Raw genomic sequence first — 20,013 nt, forward strand, 5'->3', positions numbered from 1 at the left:
AGCCACGCCCACTCCCGTTTCGATTGGTCGATATTAGGGACAGTACGAGAGAAGCCAATTAAATTCACTCTTTTCTTCTTTTTAATATCCAATGATTATGCGGGAAATTATTTAGCCTCCACAGTGCCTGGCAGAGCTTTTCTGTCTCAAACTGAAAGTTCACGATGAAAATATAATAAGCTTTATATGTTTTATCATTCATTAAACATAAAGGTTTATGCATTCAGGTAAGTTTAAAACAGACAAATCAGGCTACGACATAATGCGATTTGTCTGTTTTACATATTCTCAGTGTGTTGAAATGTACAGATTAAATCGTCAGCTTTTTTGATGACTCATAAGGATTTCTTGATTTATTTCACATCGATGACAGTAAACTAGGAAGAACATTAATGAGTTATTTGGCGGAAAAAAAACGCACAGAGAAGGATAATAATTAAAAGTTAAATTCCAAAATAAGGCAAGTTTGAGCTCTTTTGAATTTGTAGGACTTATCTCTTGGGTTGGGAATCTATCTAAGCAAGCAATAGTTTACAAATTGGATCTCACATTGCTGGACAAGAAACATTTGAACATTGCTTTGCTTTTCGAACAGGGACACTTTCTTGGTTCAGGCAAATAACAGACACACACACACACACACACACACACACACACACACACACACACACACACACACACACACACACACACACACACACAGCCTTTAGAAATGTCAAGGCTCTACAATCAAAGCAGACACTTTCCAATGCAAGGCCAAATAGAGCTCACAGATGCTTTCTTGCCCGTGCTGCTGCTGGTGTGATTTTTGAGAAAGCTTATTGTTCTCAGCACTGTGGCTGAAGCTACGCACAGAGTGAACTTTTATTATCCCTCAATCACAACTGCTTGCTTTTCATGGAGTTATAGTTCCTCTGGTAACTCTATGCACGCCGTGAAAAGTGAAAGTATCACTACCTTAAGCTGACAGGAAGAAACATTACAGAGACGACACCTCAAATCTGGGGAAGAGCAGAGGCTACTGCAATTAACTGAATACATTTAAAAATCATATCTCGCAATAAGAAATATGTATTTGTACACTAAATCATAATTAATTTAATATATTTTTGCTTATATAGTTCATAATGATAAATTGAATACAAGACGTCATGCTGCCTTTTGTATTAGACTGCTACTTGCACATTAGCGAGGCATCCTGGTTGGTTTTTCTGAACCTTATGTAATTAAACAAACTGTTGACAAAGCACAAAACAAAAACTAATGACATGGTTTCTAGTATTGCTTGAAAATACAATAATATTCAATTCAGTTTGGTGCCAAATCACACTGACAGTTGCCTCAAAATGCTTTATAGTGTGAGTAAGCACTTGGCAAAAGTCCCTTTTAACAGAAAGAACCTCTGGCAGAACCAGCCCCAGTATCTATGTATAGATATAATATAGATGTGATATATAGTAATGTAATATATGTTATGCTAATGAAAGTCTGTTTTTCAGTGAGCGCTGCATTAGAAGAAACAAAGTTATTATAATACATCCTTTTAAACATAATTGAATGAGTTTGAATTTTTCTAACATCTGTCAGCACAAACAGGACAAACGACCACATGACTCACGGCCAATTAAATGTTGAAAACTTCTGCCACTGAAACGATCGCGCTCCTTTTCTAAAGAGATTCCTACTGATCATTTAAAGAGTAAGTTTCGCCCTCTAGCTTGTTTCTGATTGGACTGAGTGTGATCTTCCCATCCTTTGCTTAAACTAAAATGTTGAGGCTGACTTTTCAGATCAACTAACTTTAACTTTATGCTTCACCCAAACTATTTATGTCTTTAACCAAAGGTATTAGTGCAGCTTCCTAATGTAAAAAGCTGTATGCTCAAAGAGAACAAATTAAAAGCTGAGATTTCTCAGGTTCAGTCCAAAACTGCCACCTTGTGGCAATTTCTAGCTACGTTATCATGATGCTGGCAGCAGTAAAAGTGGTGCTCCAGTTTAAAAGTCACACTCTGCATTAAATCTGTACTGAGAGTGCATGCAGTGGGCAGTGTCATGTGCAGGAATCTCTATAACAAAGAAAAAAGAAAAAAAGATAAAGATTTAAAAAAAAAATCAGTGCCATACTGAACACTTGAATCTGTCACAGAGTAATAATAAAGTCAAAAACAAATCAGGCTAGCTGGATCATGCATTGCCTTTCTCAGTTTTCCAGATAATGACCAAATTAACTCAGTCAAAGCTATCACTTCAAAGCTAATGTGTACTTCTACTGTAGTCTGTCCAGTAATATCTCGGCTTCCAGAGTTTCATGTGCTCGCTCCATCATATGAGAGTTGTTCTGTGCTTCTTTACATTTAGTTGGTCTGGTGCTGTTTTATTAATTTCATGCTAGAAGAGCAAAGCTGTCACAAAGTGACTAATTACTCACCGTAAGATTTATAACAGACAAGAGTGAATGAATACTGAACACATTTAAATTCATTGCATTAATAATTGCATTCTTTAATTAGAAAATGCACAGTTACAGATGGACTACGAGTGTATTAAAGAGCATCAGCAAGTAATATAAATATTCAAATCATGAAAAAAAATTGGCTTTGAAGATCAACTTGCTGCAATTTTGTTATTTAATTAACTGCTTGATTTCAGAACTTATGAACTTATTCATGACTAAAAATCACCAAATAAAATGCATATGGTTTTTCTGGCATGCAAACGTAAGAAAAGATAGTCTCAGTACTTATGAAATAAAATATGGATAATACAAAGCAAAGTTTAGAAAAAGAAAAATCAGCAACATTATTCTTGGTACATACTTAATCTTTATGCATGTAGTCATTGCAGCATCACACATACATCAGATAACTAACAGATCGCCCTGTAGCCCTCACCTCAGTAGTGATGAAGTGCTTTGAACGCCTGGTCAGAGACTTCATCATTTCTTCACTACCAGACACACTGGACCCACTACAGTTCGCTTACCGTCCAAATCGTTCCACAGACGATGCCATCTCTCATCTCCTCCACACATCACTCACTCACTTGGACACTAGAAGGGGGAATTATGTTAAAATGCTCTTCATAGACTACAGCTCTGCATTTAATACCATAATTCCCTCCACACTCACCACCAAGCTGGAGCATCTGGGACTCAGCTCATCTATGTGTCTGTGGATCTCCAACTTCCTAACTGGCAGACCACAGGCAGTAAGGATGGGCGGACATGTCTCAGCCTCCACCACTCTCAGCACTGCAGCCCCCCAGGGGTGTGTTCTGAGCCCCCTGCTGTACTCTTTGTACACATATGACTGTGTGGCCACTACCAGCTCCACCACCATCATCAAGTTTGCTGACGACACCGTCGTGGTGGGCCTGATCTCTGATAACAACGAGACGGCCTACCTGAAGGAGATTAGGAATCTGGAGAACTGGTGCCAGAGGAACAACCTCCTTCTAAACGTCAGTAAGACAAAGGAGCTGATAGTGGACTTCAGCACTAAGCAGGAGAGGAACTACCAGACCCCCGTCATCAACGAGTGCCCAGTGGAGAGAGTGGACAGCTTCAAATACCTCGGAGTTCACATCACGCAGGACCTGTCATGGTCCTGTCACATCAACACCGTGGTGAAAAAGGCCCGACAGCGTCTCTACCACCTCAGACGCTTGAGAGACTTCCAACTGCCCTCCAAGGTGCTCAGGAACTTTTACTCGTGCACCATAGAGAGCATCCTGACGGGAAACATCTTAACCTGGTTCGGGAACAGCACCATGCAGGACAGACGAGCTCTACAGAGGGTTGTGCGGTCAGCTGAGCGCACCATCCGCTCCGAGCTCCCTGACCTGCACTCAATCTACAGCAGGCGGTGCTGGACCAAGGCCAGGAAGATGGTGAAGGACCTCAGCCATCCCAACAACAGACTGTTCTCTCTGCTGAGGTCAGGAAAGCGATTCCGCTCCCTGAAGACCAACACAGAGAGACTGAGGAGGAGCTTCTTCCCGCAGGCGATACGGTCTCTCAATCACACCACCACACAGTACTGACCCACACATATGGTTCTTACACACACACTGGACTTTCTGGACTTTGGTTTTGCACAACACTGGTCACTATATTCTTCATTTCCGGTTAATACTTGTACAGCTGCTGTTATTGTGTATATATTTATTTATATTTAGATTTCTTCATACATTCTTATATAGTTCTATATTGTGTATTGTGTATTTTGTTGTACAGTTATTTTATTTTCAACTTTAATTTATATATTTATCTTTATCTTATTCTTCCCAGTTAAATTTACCCTTCATTCTAATTTGTGTTGTACAGTTATTTCATTTTTAACCTTAATTTATATTTTATTCCTTCCTAGTTAAATTTACCCTTTTTAATTTTTCATATTTATTTCCTATCTTATTCATTGCCTTTTCCTTTTTTGTTTTCTTTAGGTCACGAGCAGTTGTCCAAGCATTTCACTACATATCGTACTGTGTATGACTGTGTACGTGACAAATAAAATTTGAATTTGATTTGAATTTGAATTTGATTAAAACTGTAGAGGTCACACATCCACAGTCCCAGTTGCAAATACTTTACATACTTTATTACTTTATTAGGTTTACTACATGAGGACAATGCTGCAAAACATAATAAGAAAGTTCACCTCTGGGTGGCAGCAGCTCCCTACAGTCCTCACTCAGCTACATGTGCACATGTTACCAACTGATCTGGACACAAAGAGGAACTCTGTAATGTTTATCAGTGATGCATTGCAGGTAATAAATGTATAGGTGCATATGTGGTGCGCTGCGGCTTTATGCTTCAAGTATCGTGTTTCATGGCTGGTGATTCATGAATATTTGCTGTCAGTCTCCTGCTGTTTCACAGGCTTACAGGTGCAGAATCACGCTTCAAAGGGAGAATTTATACATATTTAACAGGAGCCAAAGGCAGACACTGTCATTCAGCTGTGATGCTACAAAATCGATGTGAAATGTTATCCAGAACTGCGTGATCTCAATTTAGTGGTGACAGAACCAGGATGAGATGCAGTCCTGTATTACTCGGAGCAGGATCCTGTGCATTGACATCAGGGATTGAGAATACAACTGGTGTGCTACCCTCTGTGGAGCAGACATTGTTATTTTACATGCTATTTGAGGCATGATACAGCAAATTGCTAAATATTTTACAATGGTTTGTCTGTGATAACAAAAAGCTGCCCATTAGCAGGTAAACAAGAGAGAAGGTAGGAAGCTGGAGCCAAACGGTGGCCCTGAGCAAGGACACCCAAGTCTTGTTTGTGCTTTGCATTAATCTGCTCCCAAGACGGGGGATGAAAATGAGCTTAATATGGTGACATAATGCAATTGGCTTCAGATGCTTTTTGAGAGCATAAAAAATATTCTAGCATTAACATTCACACCCCGGGGTTGGAAACAAGCACAAAAACAATGCTGTGTTAGTGCTCCCCTCTCACGTTGGCCTTGGTGTCTCACAGAGAGGAACAGTTCACATCTCCTCTTTCATCTCCTGCACCAGACTGAGAGCCGTCCTGCTAACGGGCTGTGTGTGTGTGTGTGTGTGAGTGTGTGTGTGTGTGTGTGTGCGTGCGTGTGTGTGTGTGTGCGTGGGTGTGTGTGTGTGTGTGTGTGTGTGTGTGCGTGTGTGTGTGTGTGCGTGCGTGCGCGTGCGTGTGTGTGTGTGTGCGTGCGTGCGTGCGTGCGTGTGTGTGTGTGTGTGTGTGTGTGCGTGTGTGTTTCTCTGGATGTTCAGCAATCCTCTCACACAAAGAGCTAATAAAAGTGTATTTGATCTGCTCTCATTAAGTGCATTCTCAGCCTAATTAACTGGTCTGAATCCTGGTTCTTTCCTTCCAAATGCTTTAACACTGAGATATGCAAAATGTCGGGTTTTGTGTCAACATTTCCACTCGTGCGGGTTAGACTCTAAATGCTGCCAGTACAGGTGTGAGTATGAACCGACTGCAAATGGCACCGCGTCCGACCGCCTTTCGGTAGAACAGGTCACTGAGGTGTTGTTGTGACTTTCTCAAGACCTTCAAACTGCAAAATGTCCAAATATGAAATAAAGCAGCAACTGACGAGGCTGAAAGATGAAGCAAAATCTTAGTTCTTTGTGTCAGTAAGTGGTTATTTTTGTTGTTTGGTATATTCTCCTGAGTGTCTTGTTTTCTTAACCCTGCTGTGTTGCACATCAGTCTTGTCTTTGTGTGTAGTTACTTCCTGTTTTGTTTTTATAGTCTTTTGCCTCTTGTCCCGTTCGAGTCCACATCCTGCCTACAACACAGCTACAGTTCCATAAACTGCAGTTCCAATAATGACCACTTGAGACTGAGTTAATAGTATTGTAATTATTTATTTATATATTTTGACAATTCATCCATGTGGGTGGTTGCTTTCTAGATAAACAGTATGTCCTGCTGTGTGGTGCAGCCCATCCAAGAAGTTTGTACTTCTGTTTTGCTGAGTGAATTGTTATTACACTGGATCCAAAACTACAACAAAATGCAAAATCCATGAATGTATTACAACATAGAATTACAAAGATATAACAACCATAATACACACAACCCCCCGTGTCGGCTCAAACACTGACTGGCAGCCTACGGGAAGCTCTTGGCCTTGCTGAGGGGCCCTTTGCTGGGTCGAGATGCTCCCAGGAACCTGCTTTTCTTTCTTTTGACTTCCTCCAGTGTGACCTTGTCTGAATGTTGTGTGTTTAGTGGTAAAAAACCCTGCAAAAAACAACACAACCCACAAACATAAACACAAGCTTCACCCTCTTGTCAAGCTCACAGCTATTTGAAGTGAAATGCTGTTTGAATGCTGCCTGTGCTTAGAGCGTGCAGTGCCTCAGTGCTCCACTTCTGTGCAACAGCCATGTGCCTCATAGTGCAGTCACACTAATTGGCCTCTGCTCTCTGAGTATGCACACACACACACACACACACACACACACACACACACACACACACACACACACACACACACACACACACACACACACACACACACACACACACACAGCAAACAGCCTCTCCTCAGATCTGGCAGGCTCTCCAGATTTTGGATCTTTCTGGGCATTGATCTAATCACCTCGGTCGTACCTCTCTGCCTGTCTCTTTCAAGCTTGTTATCAAACTCCTGCCTCTACTGCCTCGCTGCACTAAGAGCGGTTTGATGGTGCTTCCTGTTAATTGTTCACTTTTCGAGACAAATAGATTTTCAAACACAGGTATTACATGTGACACACAACACACTGTGGGATGACGCTGAGACTGAAACTCCTTCCTTTTTCTTTTTATTAAGTTTTATTTGGCGTTATCAAAATTTCCTGCAGACTCATTGACTGTGTTAATTTTACGAGGCACGGTACATCCATATGCTGTATTTAAAAATACACCAAAAGTATTCACTCATGCATCTAAATCATTGACCTCAGGTGTTCAATCACTGCCGTGGCCTCAGGTGTACTAAACCAAGCAGCTATGCATGCAGACTGCTTCTGCAAACACTTGTGAACGAATGGTGGAGCTCAGTGGAGTCCAGCATTGTAATAGGATGCCACCCGTGCAACAACTCCAGTCCTCACGACTAATTATTCCTCTGTCAACTGTTAGTGCTGTTATTACAAAGTGGACACAGTTTTGAATGACAGCAACTCAGCCATGAAGTGGTAGGTAGTGTCTTTCTGGTGCTGGGCTCTGCCCATAGTGCCAGTGAAAGGAACTCTTAAGCACTGGCATACCAAGACATTTGGGACAAATTCATGCTCTCAACTTCGTGGGAGCAGTTTGGGGATGGCCCTTCCAACATGACTGTGTACCAGTGCACAAAGCAAGGTCCATAAAGGTCCGTAAAGACCTAGCCTTGAGTAAGTCTGGTGTAGAAGAACTTGACTGGCCTTAACAGAGTCCTGATATCAACCTGATAGTACACCTTTGGGATGAATTAGAACGGAGACTGTGAGGCAGGCCAGAAACTCACAAATGTGCAGAAAATCTGAAGCGGTTACAGCTGACATTACATTAAACCCTATGGATTAAGAATGGGACGTCACTCAAGGTCACTAATAGGCAGACTGCTTGCCTCCAACCCTGGGGAAAGGGTAACATCTCCTGGGTTTAGGTTCCCCCTCTGGGGGCGAGGGTACCTGGACCCGGGGTATAGAGTATGTTTGGGGAGTGTAATTGTGTGTACAGTGTCCATTTGTGTCTATCTTTACGCTGTGTGAGTGCAGAGTATTTGTATATGTGTGCATGAGGGTGGGAATGCATGTTTGTGTCTGTGTGTGCCGGTTTGTCTGTGTCTATATGTAACCCACATAAAAATAAAAAGAACTGCGTCTATAACTAAATTGGAATCTTAAATTCCAACCGGAGCGTGTCCGTGAAGGCATCGTGCGTCATGACGCACGCCACGCCGCGAGGCTGCACATGCCTGTTGTGACCAATCACATTCGCGAGGCACCGATATATGCCTTCCGGGTTGTCGCCTCGAAACGACGCGGGGGAGAGGCGTTAGCGGATGGAAGCAACAGGTACGTGGGGCGAGCGCTTTTCGCTGTTTACTATCTTGACTTGTTTTGAATTAATTGTGGATTGCGTTCAACAGTATTTTGATACCGCCGTGGGTAGATGCGTGGGGCTCGTATGTGACATCGCACGTAGTGAATGGTGAGTGAGTCTGAATGTTTGTTTGTATTTGTAACCTGTAACAGTATGCCAGTGCTATTAGCTGATGGGATGGCTGAGGCTTACTGTATTACTACTGCTCTCACTTTATGTGGCTGTAGTTTTGTTATTTGAGATTGTCATTTGTTTTAATTCATTACAATGGTTGGATATGTATTTGTTGTATTTTCTCATGGATTTTATGTGTACACTGGAACTAAAGCTAGCTTGGGAAGTTTAGATGAATTTTGCTAATAGTGGTTTTGTGATTATAGTGCAGGCTAGTGGTGCCCTGGAGAGACCACAGCGACACCACTACTTTGGATGGCGAGCTAGGCCCAACGAGCCAGAACCCCAGCTACAACTTCCTGCGGTCTGGTAGGAGGCTGCTGCGGCCTACACTCTCCCCTCTTGGTTTAGTCCCCTAAATCTCACTTCTGAGATTTCAGTTTTGGAATCTTAGTGTTGATCATCCTACTTCAAATTTCAACCTGTCTAGACTGTCATACGCGTTGGACTTATATCACTCATGAAATAAACTTTATGGACATTGTTGCCAGAGGTTGGACGAGGTTCCTGCACTGCCGTGCAGCGGATATTTTACAAGCTTGAATTGTTTTATTTTTTCCTTGTCTGCAGATTTTGTAAATATTGGTGTTTGGTAATTGCACTTTATTTTCACTATAAATAACAATTGTAATCACAATATCTGTGGTTGTACGGTTATTGTACTTCACTCACCTCCTAGAGCCGAATCTGATATCTTCTGAATTAGCCCAACTATTCATAACCAACTTAAATTATTTTAGCTTATGTACTTGCTACATAAGATGTCAGGTCGGGTCTTAGACTCCACCTCTCTGGGAACTCCCAGGCCCTCCAAGGCCTGTCTCCCCTCACCACACTCCCTGCCGGTGACTGATGCCCTCAGGGGTCGGTGCGTTGGTGGATCTTGGTGTCCGGGGCTGGGCGCTCAGGTATGTACCAGCTCACTCCCGGTGGCTACTTGGCGGGGCCTGGTGCCTGTTGCTCGGTCAGGCCTCTTCTCAGGCCTCTGGCCTCTGGGCCTGCGGCTTGGTTCACTCTGGCACAGCTGGCTGCCGGCAGAGCCGGCGGGCACACCACTGCAGCCTCCTCTGGCTTCTGCTCCGTGGCTGCTGGGTGACCCCTCGTCTGGGGCTCTCCTCAGCTCTTCCCAGGAGGGTGGCACGGATGCCCCTCCGGCGGTCCTCCTTGGGCTCTCGCACTCTGGGGCCTCTGGATGTCTGGAGCCTGGATCTCCTCCATGCCTGCTTCATGCCCTGGGGGGCGGGGCTATGGCTACATCCTCTTGCAGACCATTACATGGGGAAACCTTTTGAATACAAGCGCACTGATCCACACAGGCGTGCACACAGGTGTTCACTGTCCATAGACTTAAACTACACCTTTCTTGGCTGCTACTTCCAAGCACATTGTGCGCTGTCTGTCCTGCGTGCTGCACAACAACATTCAATATTTAGTATTTACTGCTGTTTACACTCAGCGAGATTAACGTGGTGGTGTTGTGTTTAGTATGTTGCTCTGTTGCTTTTGCTTGTTTTCTCCTCTTTCTCTTTTTAAGTTTCCTTTCTCACTGTCCCTCTCCCCTCCTGTTTTTCTTTTCCTTCCTCTTTCTCTCTCCCTTTCCTGTCCCTCAGTCATGTCTGTCCCGTCTGTAACAACTGAAAATAAAATAAAATAAACAATAACAACAAAGGTCGATCGGACCAATACGGCAAGGCCGTGATGATCCACTTGGCAAAGTAAATCCATCGGGTCTCCTTGTTAGTCTTCAGACAACAATTCTGACGGCTAAAGAACCAAATGGGACAGGCAAAAAAACCCAAACAAACAAAAAAAAACAACGAGCAAATACCTTCAGTACTTAAATAACGCACATAGACACCGTGTCACGGTTAGCGCTGGCAGACCGTGGGGATGAGGGAGGTCTGGGCTTCTCTGCTTGGGCTGGTGCCCCCGCGACCCGGCCCCGGATAAGCGGAAGAAGATGGATGGTGCTGTGCATTATGGCCACCAGTGTTGGCAAGTTACTTGAAAAAAGTAATCAGTAACTAATTACTGATTACGCCTCCAAAAAGTAATCCTGTTACTTTACTGATTACTTATTTTAAAAAGTAATTACTTAGTTACACGAAACACAACCTAAATATGTAATAAAGCGTCAGACCTTTCAGCCCAATTCTATTTTTTCTGCATGATATGAAATGTAATCAAATGAAAAAGTCTCTTTTTAAAAATAGTTTTATTAGTTTTAATCTTTTAACTTTATGCACATTTCATCAAGCAACAATTAAATTATATGCAACTGTGTTTGACTTGAATGTTTTTAACATTTAAACCTATTTCCTGCATACTCCTGCATATGAAATAAAATCACGTTTTATGTTTACACTCTTTCAAATAGATAAAAGTAAACAGCAGAAAATCAATAAAATCAAAGATTCAGCAGCTCTGAGTCCTGTCGCTCTTAAATCTATTTTCACCTGTTTAGCAGGAGTGCTGCAGCGCTCGTGTCAGTGGGGGGATCCGAGGGTTTCTCGGTAAATGTCACATTCCCGTGGCGGCGTGCTCGCTCAGAAGTTTAGGGGTTTTTTCCAGTAGAAAGAAGTTTTCTTCCCACGCAGAGTTTACAGCAGACGCTGATGTTTTTGTCACTTTTATGGAATCAAACTCAAAGTAAGGTCAGTACTTCCACACTGTAAACGCTGCACGCTCATACTCTCTCCCGCACTCGAGCTATGATCCATTGTTGATCTGCACACGTCTGTTACCACGAACGTCGCACGTTACATCAGCACGTTACATCAGCACGTTACATCAGCACGTTACATCAGCACGCTACATTAGCACGTTACATTAGCACGTTACATTAGCACGTTACATTAGCCTGAACAATTCACAGAGATCTCAGAGGTTTTGCTGTCAGTTTCCTGCCCTAAAATATAATAAAACTGCAGCTTTCAAATATCAGTTTGATGATGAAACAATAAACAACATTTACAAGAGGCAACACTACACCAAAAATCCACAGTTTTCCACAATAACCCCCCAACCCTTCCACAAACACACCGTTGTGTCGTGGCCAGTGGCGTTGGTGCCCCCCCCGGCACACAGTGAGTGGCCGTTTGTCACCGTGTTCTCATGCAATCAGCTGAGGCATCAGAGCGCAACTAGCAAGAAGGCGTGAGGGACTGCTTGGTGCCAAAATGAGCGACCGGAGGGAGTCACGAGGGAGCGAGATGAAGGCAAGGGGAGAACGAGAGCGGGAAATACTTGAGAGAGCCAGTAGATGCAGTACACACTCTCAGAGGCTTCTGTCACTGCAGAGTTAGAGGAAGGCACCGAGGGGGGGGGCTGATATGGAAATAAAGGAGGAGGAAAGTGAGGACACAGGAGAAAAAAGAGACAGATAATGAGGATGGGAATCAAAGTGAGTGACAAAGGAAAGGAGGGGAAGGAGGATAAAAATAGGAGGGGAAGGCGAGCATTCAAGAACGCGTGAGAAACGGCGCTCTCTGCAGCTCAGACCACGACGCCACACTGCAGCATCACTCCCACTGTCCAGCAACACACTGCGTTTGATTTATGACCTCATTACAAGGCTGCTGTCAAGGTTAAAAAAAGCGAATTCATCTACTCACCACACATACCTCTGGGTGCAGAGTGTCCACCCACGAGCTCGGCTCTCAGACTACAGACAGCATTCATGTTTTTAAATTCATTTTGAGGGCACACTTCTCTTATTTATCCTACAGAATTATTGCTCTCTTTTGGTGCTATTCTGTGTACGGGAGGGTCTGAATCAGACGTATTGCTAATGCACAAAGAAACAAGAGGGCAGGGAGGAGCTGGAGTCATGAAACAGACCGAGCTTTAACGTCCACTATAGAATTAGCCTCTGGTTCTCATTCTGCATGCACAAAATGCTCCCGTTGCTAATATCACATATTCAATTCAATTCAATTTTATTTATATAGCGCCAAATCACAATAAGGGTCGCCTCAAGGCGTATCCCTGTAGAGAACTGCTTCTGCCAATTAGCAATATGTGAAGTCCAGTGCAGGCTGTCTGTTTGATAGACTGGGGCTCAGTGCAAGCTCAGCTCATGCGCTTCCATCTCAGACCCAACTTTTTGCAGGATGAGCAAAGATTTATTCAAAATAAATAAATCAATCAACACCATAAAAATGTGGCTTTTTGCCCAACTTAGTTTTGCGTGGCACGCATTCAGTTTTCATGGTCAGGATTGAACCTTGTTGCAGTTGGAAATTTGTATTCATGCCTGATCCTGCAGAAACCTCCAGATTTAAAGGAGTAATCCAGTTACTGTGAGTATCATGTGGGACAGTCAGAGCAGGTAGATTAGAAAAGAATGATCGAGAGTAAGTATGAAGTATGAACCGATCCTCACACAATGAATTCTGTGTTTTTCATTGTTTAACCGAGTTCTGACTTTCTTTGAACTTCAGCTGTGTTTATCTATCCTCAGAATTACATTTAAAGCCTTTTTAACTAATGAATGTAATCACCTCCACCGGGAGGTTAAACATGGAAGCTCAGGAGCTTTGAATGAATTTGGCTAAAGCTTCGTAGAGGTGTAGAGCGGGCTCTTGTTAACAATTCATTGAAGAGTTGCCTCACTTCCACCGAGGTCTTCAAGATCAACTCAATGATTTATTGGTGGAAAACTGACAGAAATCTTTGTAACTTGGAAACTATGATTTTTTACCCTCACACCTCCACATTGTTAGTTTTTCTTCATCATTACATTTTAGCTGCTGGACACTCGAACAACATGTCGCCTTCACTCAGATTTAAACACAGATCAAATCAGTCCCTTGCCTGGTCTTACTTCAGGGTTTGTCTGACCTTTCTCTACCACTTCCATTTAAATAACAAATTACTGCAACTCAGTGAGTTTTAGTCACAAAGTTTAGGACCTCTTACATATGGCCGTGTGTTTTTTTATCAACAAATCTCCACATGGTTCCCTTTCCTTCCTTTAAAGCAACACATCACCCAGCAGAGAATCATCTGGTGTCTCGTGTTAACAGTTTATTGCATTCTGCACTGTTACCCTGTTACTGCAGAGCACTGTTCACCACACTTTACCGTTACACTGAGCCACTGTAGTGTCGTCTCATATTTATTTTGATATCAATTCTGTTTTTGAAATAATTGACTCAATATATATTTATATATTACCATCATTTATTTCTTTACATATGCCATTGGACTTAGAGCCTGCGGCACAATCATAACTGCTGCATGTTCAATGAACTTAGAGTCTCATGTGATCTGTTGGACGCTCGCAGTCACTTTCTGTCTTCAGAGCTTCAAGAAAGCAATAAAATGACATTATGTTGGAGTCAGTTTATGATAACACGATTAACTGTGATAAATCGGTGAACACTGTGAATCTGTTGCTGTGTATGTACACGGAAATTCACATCACACAAGATTTCACATTATCTTTTCATTCAGAGTCTCGGAGACTTGAAACTTGCTTTAAAATGGGAAAATAACCAGAATGCAGCCAGCTGGCAACCAGTTGAATTGAATCTCCTTCTACAATTAGACACTGTTGCCAACAAGTTGCGTTCACTGACACAGACTCACACTGATTTCAAAGTGTTGCCAACCTGTCAAATTAGGCATCTGCAACCTTGGTCATTCTACCCGAGGATGAGTTCAGTCAGAGACAGGCTGCTTCCCATTTGATGAGCTGTGATCAGCAGTGGTCACCCAGACGTCGAGGGTTTCGCACGCTCAGTCTCTGGATGGCCACAATGTTGCACAGCAAAAAGTCTGAGGTCAAATCCAGGCTGGTGCTTTTCTGTGTGGAGGTTACACCTTCTCCTCGTGCCTGTGTGGGTTTTTCTCTGCTGCCCTGGCTTCTTCATGGTAAAAACATGTTTGGGTCTGCCCTGAACAGCTGTTCTAGCATGCTTCCTCCTTCTGAAGCAGGAAGGGTAGCAGCTCTTTCTGCTGATTGGTTGCTCCTTGCAAGGAAGCGAAGGTTTGAACAGCAGGTGGGAGGAGCTTGTGTGCTCAAAAACAAACATGGAGCTGGACCAAGATCCAAAATAGGGATTTGCACCATCTATGATGTCATGAAGCAAAACATTAATAAATAAATGAAGTAGTTGAATTTTGACTCCAGTACAAACGTTATAATTGAGTGTTGGAGCAGTGATGACTAATCACCATGGAAAACAAATCTGTTCAGTACTCGAGGCTATCCGGTTAGCTCAGAAGCAATCATCACTTCCACAAAATATCCAATCAGTCTTTTATACATGCTATTAAAATAAACCGACCACGTGGTCTTTTTCACTGCCAACAACCACACAACAGCCACACAACTCAGCTACTATTCGCTCACTTTATAAGTATGTGTGGGGTTACACACACAGAGCCCCTTACCTCAAACCTAACCTGTAACTTTGTCACTAAAACCACATTTGGAGTCTCAAAAATGTCTTCAGACTTGTGTAGAGCAGGATTTTGGTCCCCATGGTAAACGTCCATTTTTAACAATATCTTTTAAACAAAGCAAGAGTAAACTTCAGTTTAGCAATTAAGGGTAGTTTTGGTAAATTTGTCAGGAGTAACACAGCTGCTCCAAAACTGAAATTTCCCGTCTGAGGCTAACAGTCCTCTTCTCTACAGCTTCTGTCACAGACAGCAGACTCTCCTCTCTCCATAGTCTGCTCTCTCAGTGACGCAGCAGCTGCTCAGTTTACCTGCTGCAGATGCTGTTCGTGATGCTGCATCTCTGCTATAGCATGCTTTGAAAGCATATAGGATGGTGGAGAGAGAGACAGATGACAGAAGGAAGTGAAACGAGCCATTATCAGACATCAGAGAGAGAAAGCAGACGAGTGGAGGTGAGGTAAATGAAGTAAGAAACTTAAACGGGGAGGCAGATGGAGAAGGCGAGAGAGCGAGTCAGACGGGAGGCTGAAAATGTGAGAAAGAAGAGGAAGCGTGAGGGCTTCACTCCTGGTCCTCTCCAGCAAGAGCAATCGCACACTGAATTATAGCATCTAGACATATCTGTGAAAGTCTTGTGAGATGACCACAAACAAACGTTACTGCACTCATTTAGCCACAAAGGAGCATTAAAAGTGTTATACAAGTAAAAGAAGCTAATGCACTTGCATCAGCGTTTTCAGTTATACAACTATCAATGAAAAAACTTGACATGTTTTCTTTTCTCTTTTCCTCACAAGTCGTGCTCATATTTAATATGAAAGCTGATGCAACTAACAGTTTAGCAAAGAGATTCCAGAAATAAACCTCAACTCCCTGCAGAGAGAGAGAGCTCAGGCCATTTCCAGCATGGTGTTCACTATCAAACGAAGGCTAAAACAACAGAAAAAACACCCTATGTGAGACAACAGAAACAGCCAGTCACATCTGCAATATCGACATTTTTAAGCAGGCACACTATGCTCCCATCTTAGACCCTACCTGGGCAGCTCACCTGCAGCTAATTTATGGCAATCAACAGAGGGTATTTATGGCCAGCTTCACCGTCGCCTCACTGCCAGTTTGTCAGCCACCCTAAGTTGGTAACTGGCTCACATTCTAGCTCGGGGTCCAAGGTCTTGTTTGCTTGCTTTGCTTCTTTGCTCCTAGCTGGTTACATCACGACATCACCGCCAAGATTCACCTTTTGGATTCTGGTCACAAACACTCACAGGATTTCAGCCACACTAACCTGCTTGGCCTCCTGCCATCACCACCCACGCAGATTCTGGAAAACTCAGGTCAGACCTTCTTAACACTCCATCCGAGTATCCACTATAACCTCTGGCCCAATCCACGCACCCACTAACACCTTTTCTCTCTCCCTCCAATGCGCTCTGCGAGCACCGGTCACCGTTTATGTCTCGGGCCGCCACGCTGGAATTTTCCACCTAGTATTATATTGTGTATCAATCCACGCCAAGCTTCTAGGTTTTGTTTCACCTTGTCAGTGACATGTCGTTGTAAACAAAAGCTTCTTCAGTTAAACTGTCCTGCCTCCGCACAACAATCCTGAGTCCAGTTCTGGTACAGGCCTCTGGCCCCCTTGAGAGATCTAGCAACAAGCCTTGCTGAGTCTCCGGTACAATCCTGTAACACTTTATAGCGAAGCTCATGACTAAGGATGAAATTCTTCTGTATTCCACTATAATGTGTCTCTTTCTTGTAAAATGCCCAGAAGTCGGACAAGGTTAAACAACTCCGTGATACGGCCTGTAGCCCTGAGATCGCACTGTACTTACGACGTAAAAGGGCAAAATATTATTTGTTTTTCTGCAAAATTACTCTGCAATAAAATTAATTATGCAGTGCTTAAGTGTACTTACATTATAATTATTTCTTTGTTTTCTATAATAACCTGACTTGTTACTCCCTCATTCTAGTATGCCTAACTTTAAGTATTTGTATGGAAATATATTTGCATTGTAATTTCAAATAAAACAATGAAATTTCATTTGATTACAGGGGAATTAGTTTGAATCCAAACAATACAATTTGTGGATTTTATAGGCAGCTTGATCCACATAGTAAGTGCTACACCAAGAAAACCAGAAACAAAGTAACCATGCTTACGTTGCCCATATGTGGACGCATCGTCCTATAAATACCAAAGAATAGCTTTAGTTTGATTTTGCAAAACACCATTTGCTAATACTGGCTGCTCACCCTAAGCATGGCGTAGGATTAGAGTCAGGGTTAGCACATATGATGACCTCAGAGGGTCATCAAAATGCTCCAAAAGACGCCAACACCAGAAACAGTCTTAAGGTTAGTGACTGAGATTAGCAGAGGTGACCAGCAGCAGTGGCGTTAATCACGCGTGACTACAGCGCCGGATTCAGCCTGGGTGTGAAGCTTAAAATAACAGGTGGACAGGTTGAGCGAGACAAAGCAGCTGATTATCTGTAATCTGGTATTTTGCAGTCTCTTCGGTCTTTCCTGGATCGGATCTGGTCCTTCGGGAGTCCAGCCTCTCCTCCACTGTGAGTTTGAACTCATGCATGAAGCTACAGACGCAAAGGTGAAAGTGGATTTCTCTTAAGTCTGCGCGGATGCTGCTGCTTTGTAGCGATGACCTCAGCGTTTTGTGAGTTTAGATGCTTGCAGTTGAAAAAAGGAACGAGAGGAGCTCTGACAACAGCTGGTGTTGTTTTCATGTACAGTGATGTTGAGAGAGGATCGCGACACCGTGGGGAAATGCTCCATCGAGAAGATGTTCTCCTCATTAACGAGAGGAGAGGAAGAGGTGAAAGCCAACTTCTTTTTTAGTAAATAATGGATATCCTCTGAAATATTCAAAGTCTGCATTTGAATTATGTAACGCAGCCTCTGCGAATCAAACGTCTCGGTCAGAGTCGGAGTTTCGAGAGGCTGAAGATGGAAGTCAAAGGTCGTCGTCGTTACTTCTGCTTAAAACAAAGAGCGTTCCCCGGCTCTAAACGGTGACCGCTGTTACCGCATTACATAAAAACTGATCATTGCAATCCTCCGTCTCTGCTGTTGTTTTTCTTACGCACACGCCCACATGCACTCATGCACACGCAAAATTAGACAGGCGCCACTGATTGCCTTGAATTTTGCATGACAGGGACTGACATGCAATCAGTGGCTGGATTTTCTTTGCTTACCCCGTGGCAGTTTGCTGTGTGGGCCTTTTTTTTTCCTTTATAAGAGCCCCCCCCCCCATAATTAGGCTTATGCTTTTCTTTGTGTGCTCTTAAATAGTTTTGCTGCTTGTGTTTTAATGTTCTCTGGGACATGGGAAATGCCACGACTTGGGGAACTACAGAAACACGAGGAAACTGGAAGACAAACACTGGGGAAAGAATCAGCTTGATAACGGAGAAGGGGACAAAGACGAGGTCAAATACACCAGGGCAACTGAATACAGTTAGAGCAGAGCAGACAGGGTCGGGATTTAGCTGATTGATTTTGATGAATTAACACGTAAATTCAGGTTGAGACAACTCTTCTCCTACTGTGCTTTTTATCGGCCTGGCTTGTTATCCCTCACTTTGTAAGAGGACTTGTTGATTCAACAATCCTTCGATACAAAACACAAACACGTAAATTCAACTTATCAAATGTACGGCGTCCACAAAGCAGCTCACAGACATGCTCTGTCAGCATGCTTCACAGGGCACTGCGCCTGAAATGGTCCCACATTTATTCTCAGACAGGAGGAGAACATCTTTGAGCACAGAGCGTGAATCACCAGTAAACACCGGCCTGTCTCTGGACGTTAAAGCTAAAGTTAAATAATGTGTTTTTGTTAGTCCCCGTAGGGAAATTCCTCCTCTGCATTTAACCAATTCACTCAGTGAAGCAGTGGGCAGCCACCAAAGCAGCGCCGGGGGAGCAGTGTGTAGGGACGTACCTCGCTCGGGGGTACCTCAGGGTAGCCGTTCAGTAACCCCGACCTTCCGATCATGGGGCAAGCACTCTACCTCCTGAGCTATCCCTGCCCCCCTGGATAGTTATGTCATAAATATCCAGACTGAGAGCCACTTAAAAAGATAAAGGCCAAAAACACAGTTCTGGCCTTTATCTTTTTATTTGATGACCACTAAAAAAGGTCAATTGGGCCTTAAATGTATTACATGAAATGAAATACTGTAATTATATTCAAATTGGAAAATAATTGCATTAAAATCAATGGATACGTATCCGATACTTGAGGGATTTTGTTTATTTTAATGCATGTGGTTTTAGTTCTCGTGCAGCCAGTAAGCTATTTTATACACACACATGTAAATCATCAAGGAGACGGCGTGAATGTTTCAGGTTTCATCAAATGAAACCATCTCTCTCACAAACACATATATATACACATCCTGGACTGGCGGGGAACAGTAATGCCACCTGTCCCACTGACAGGTGATTGGTTACATTATATGTGCGTCCCTCCATCTGCAAATGCAACAAAAGCTACAAATCAAATGACTTTGATCACCTGCAGCATAACCTGGGAGCACCTGTATTTATTCCTGCTGACTTTATATTTGAAATGTTTACTCCAGGATAGTAAAATACTACAGAAGTACTACGGTAATATCAAAGATTCCTCCTGCTACATGAAGACATCCTTTGGGAAGTTCTGCTCACCATCCTTTCTACTTAAGACCAACGTACAAGACCAAAACAGTCACTGTGTGGTCAAAGGACAGCACTGACTCACTGAGAGGCGACTTCAACGGTACCGAATGCAACATTTTGATTGTTCCGACATTAGGGCTGCCCCAAA

Source organism: Maylandia zebra, linkage group LG15 (assembly GCF_041146795.1).
Source record: "Maylandia zebra isolate NMK-2024a linkage group LG15, Mzebra_GT3a, whole genome shotgun sequence".
NCBI lineage: Eukaryota > Metazoa > Chordata > Actinopteri > Cichliformes > Cichlidae > Maylandia > Maylandia zebra.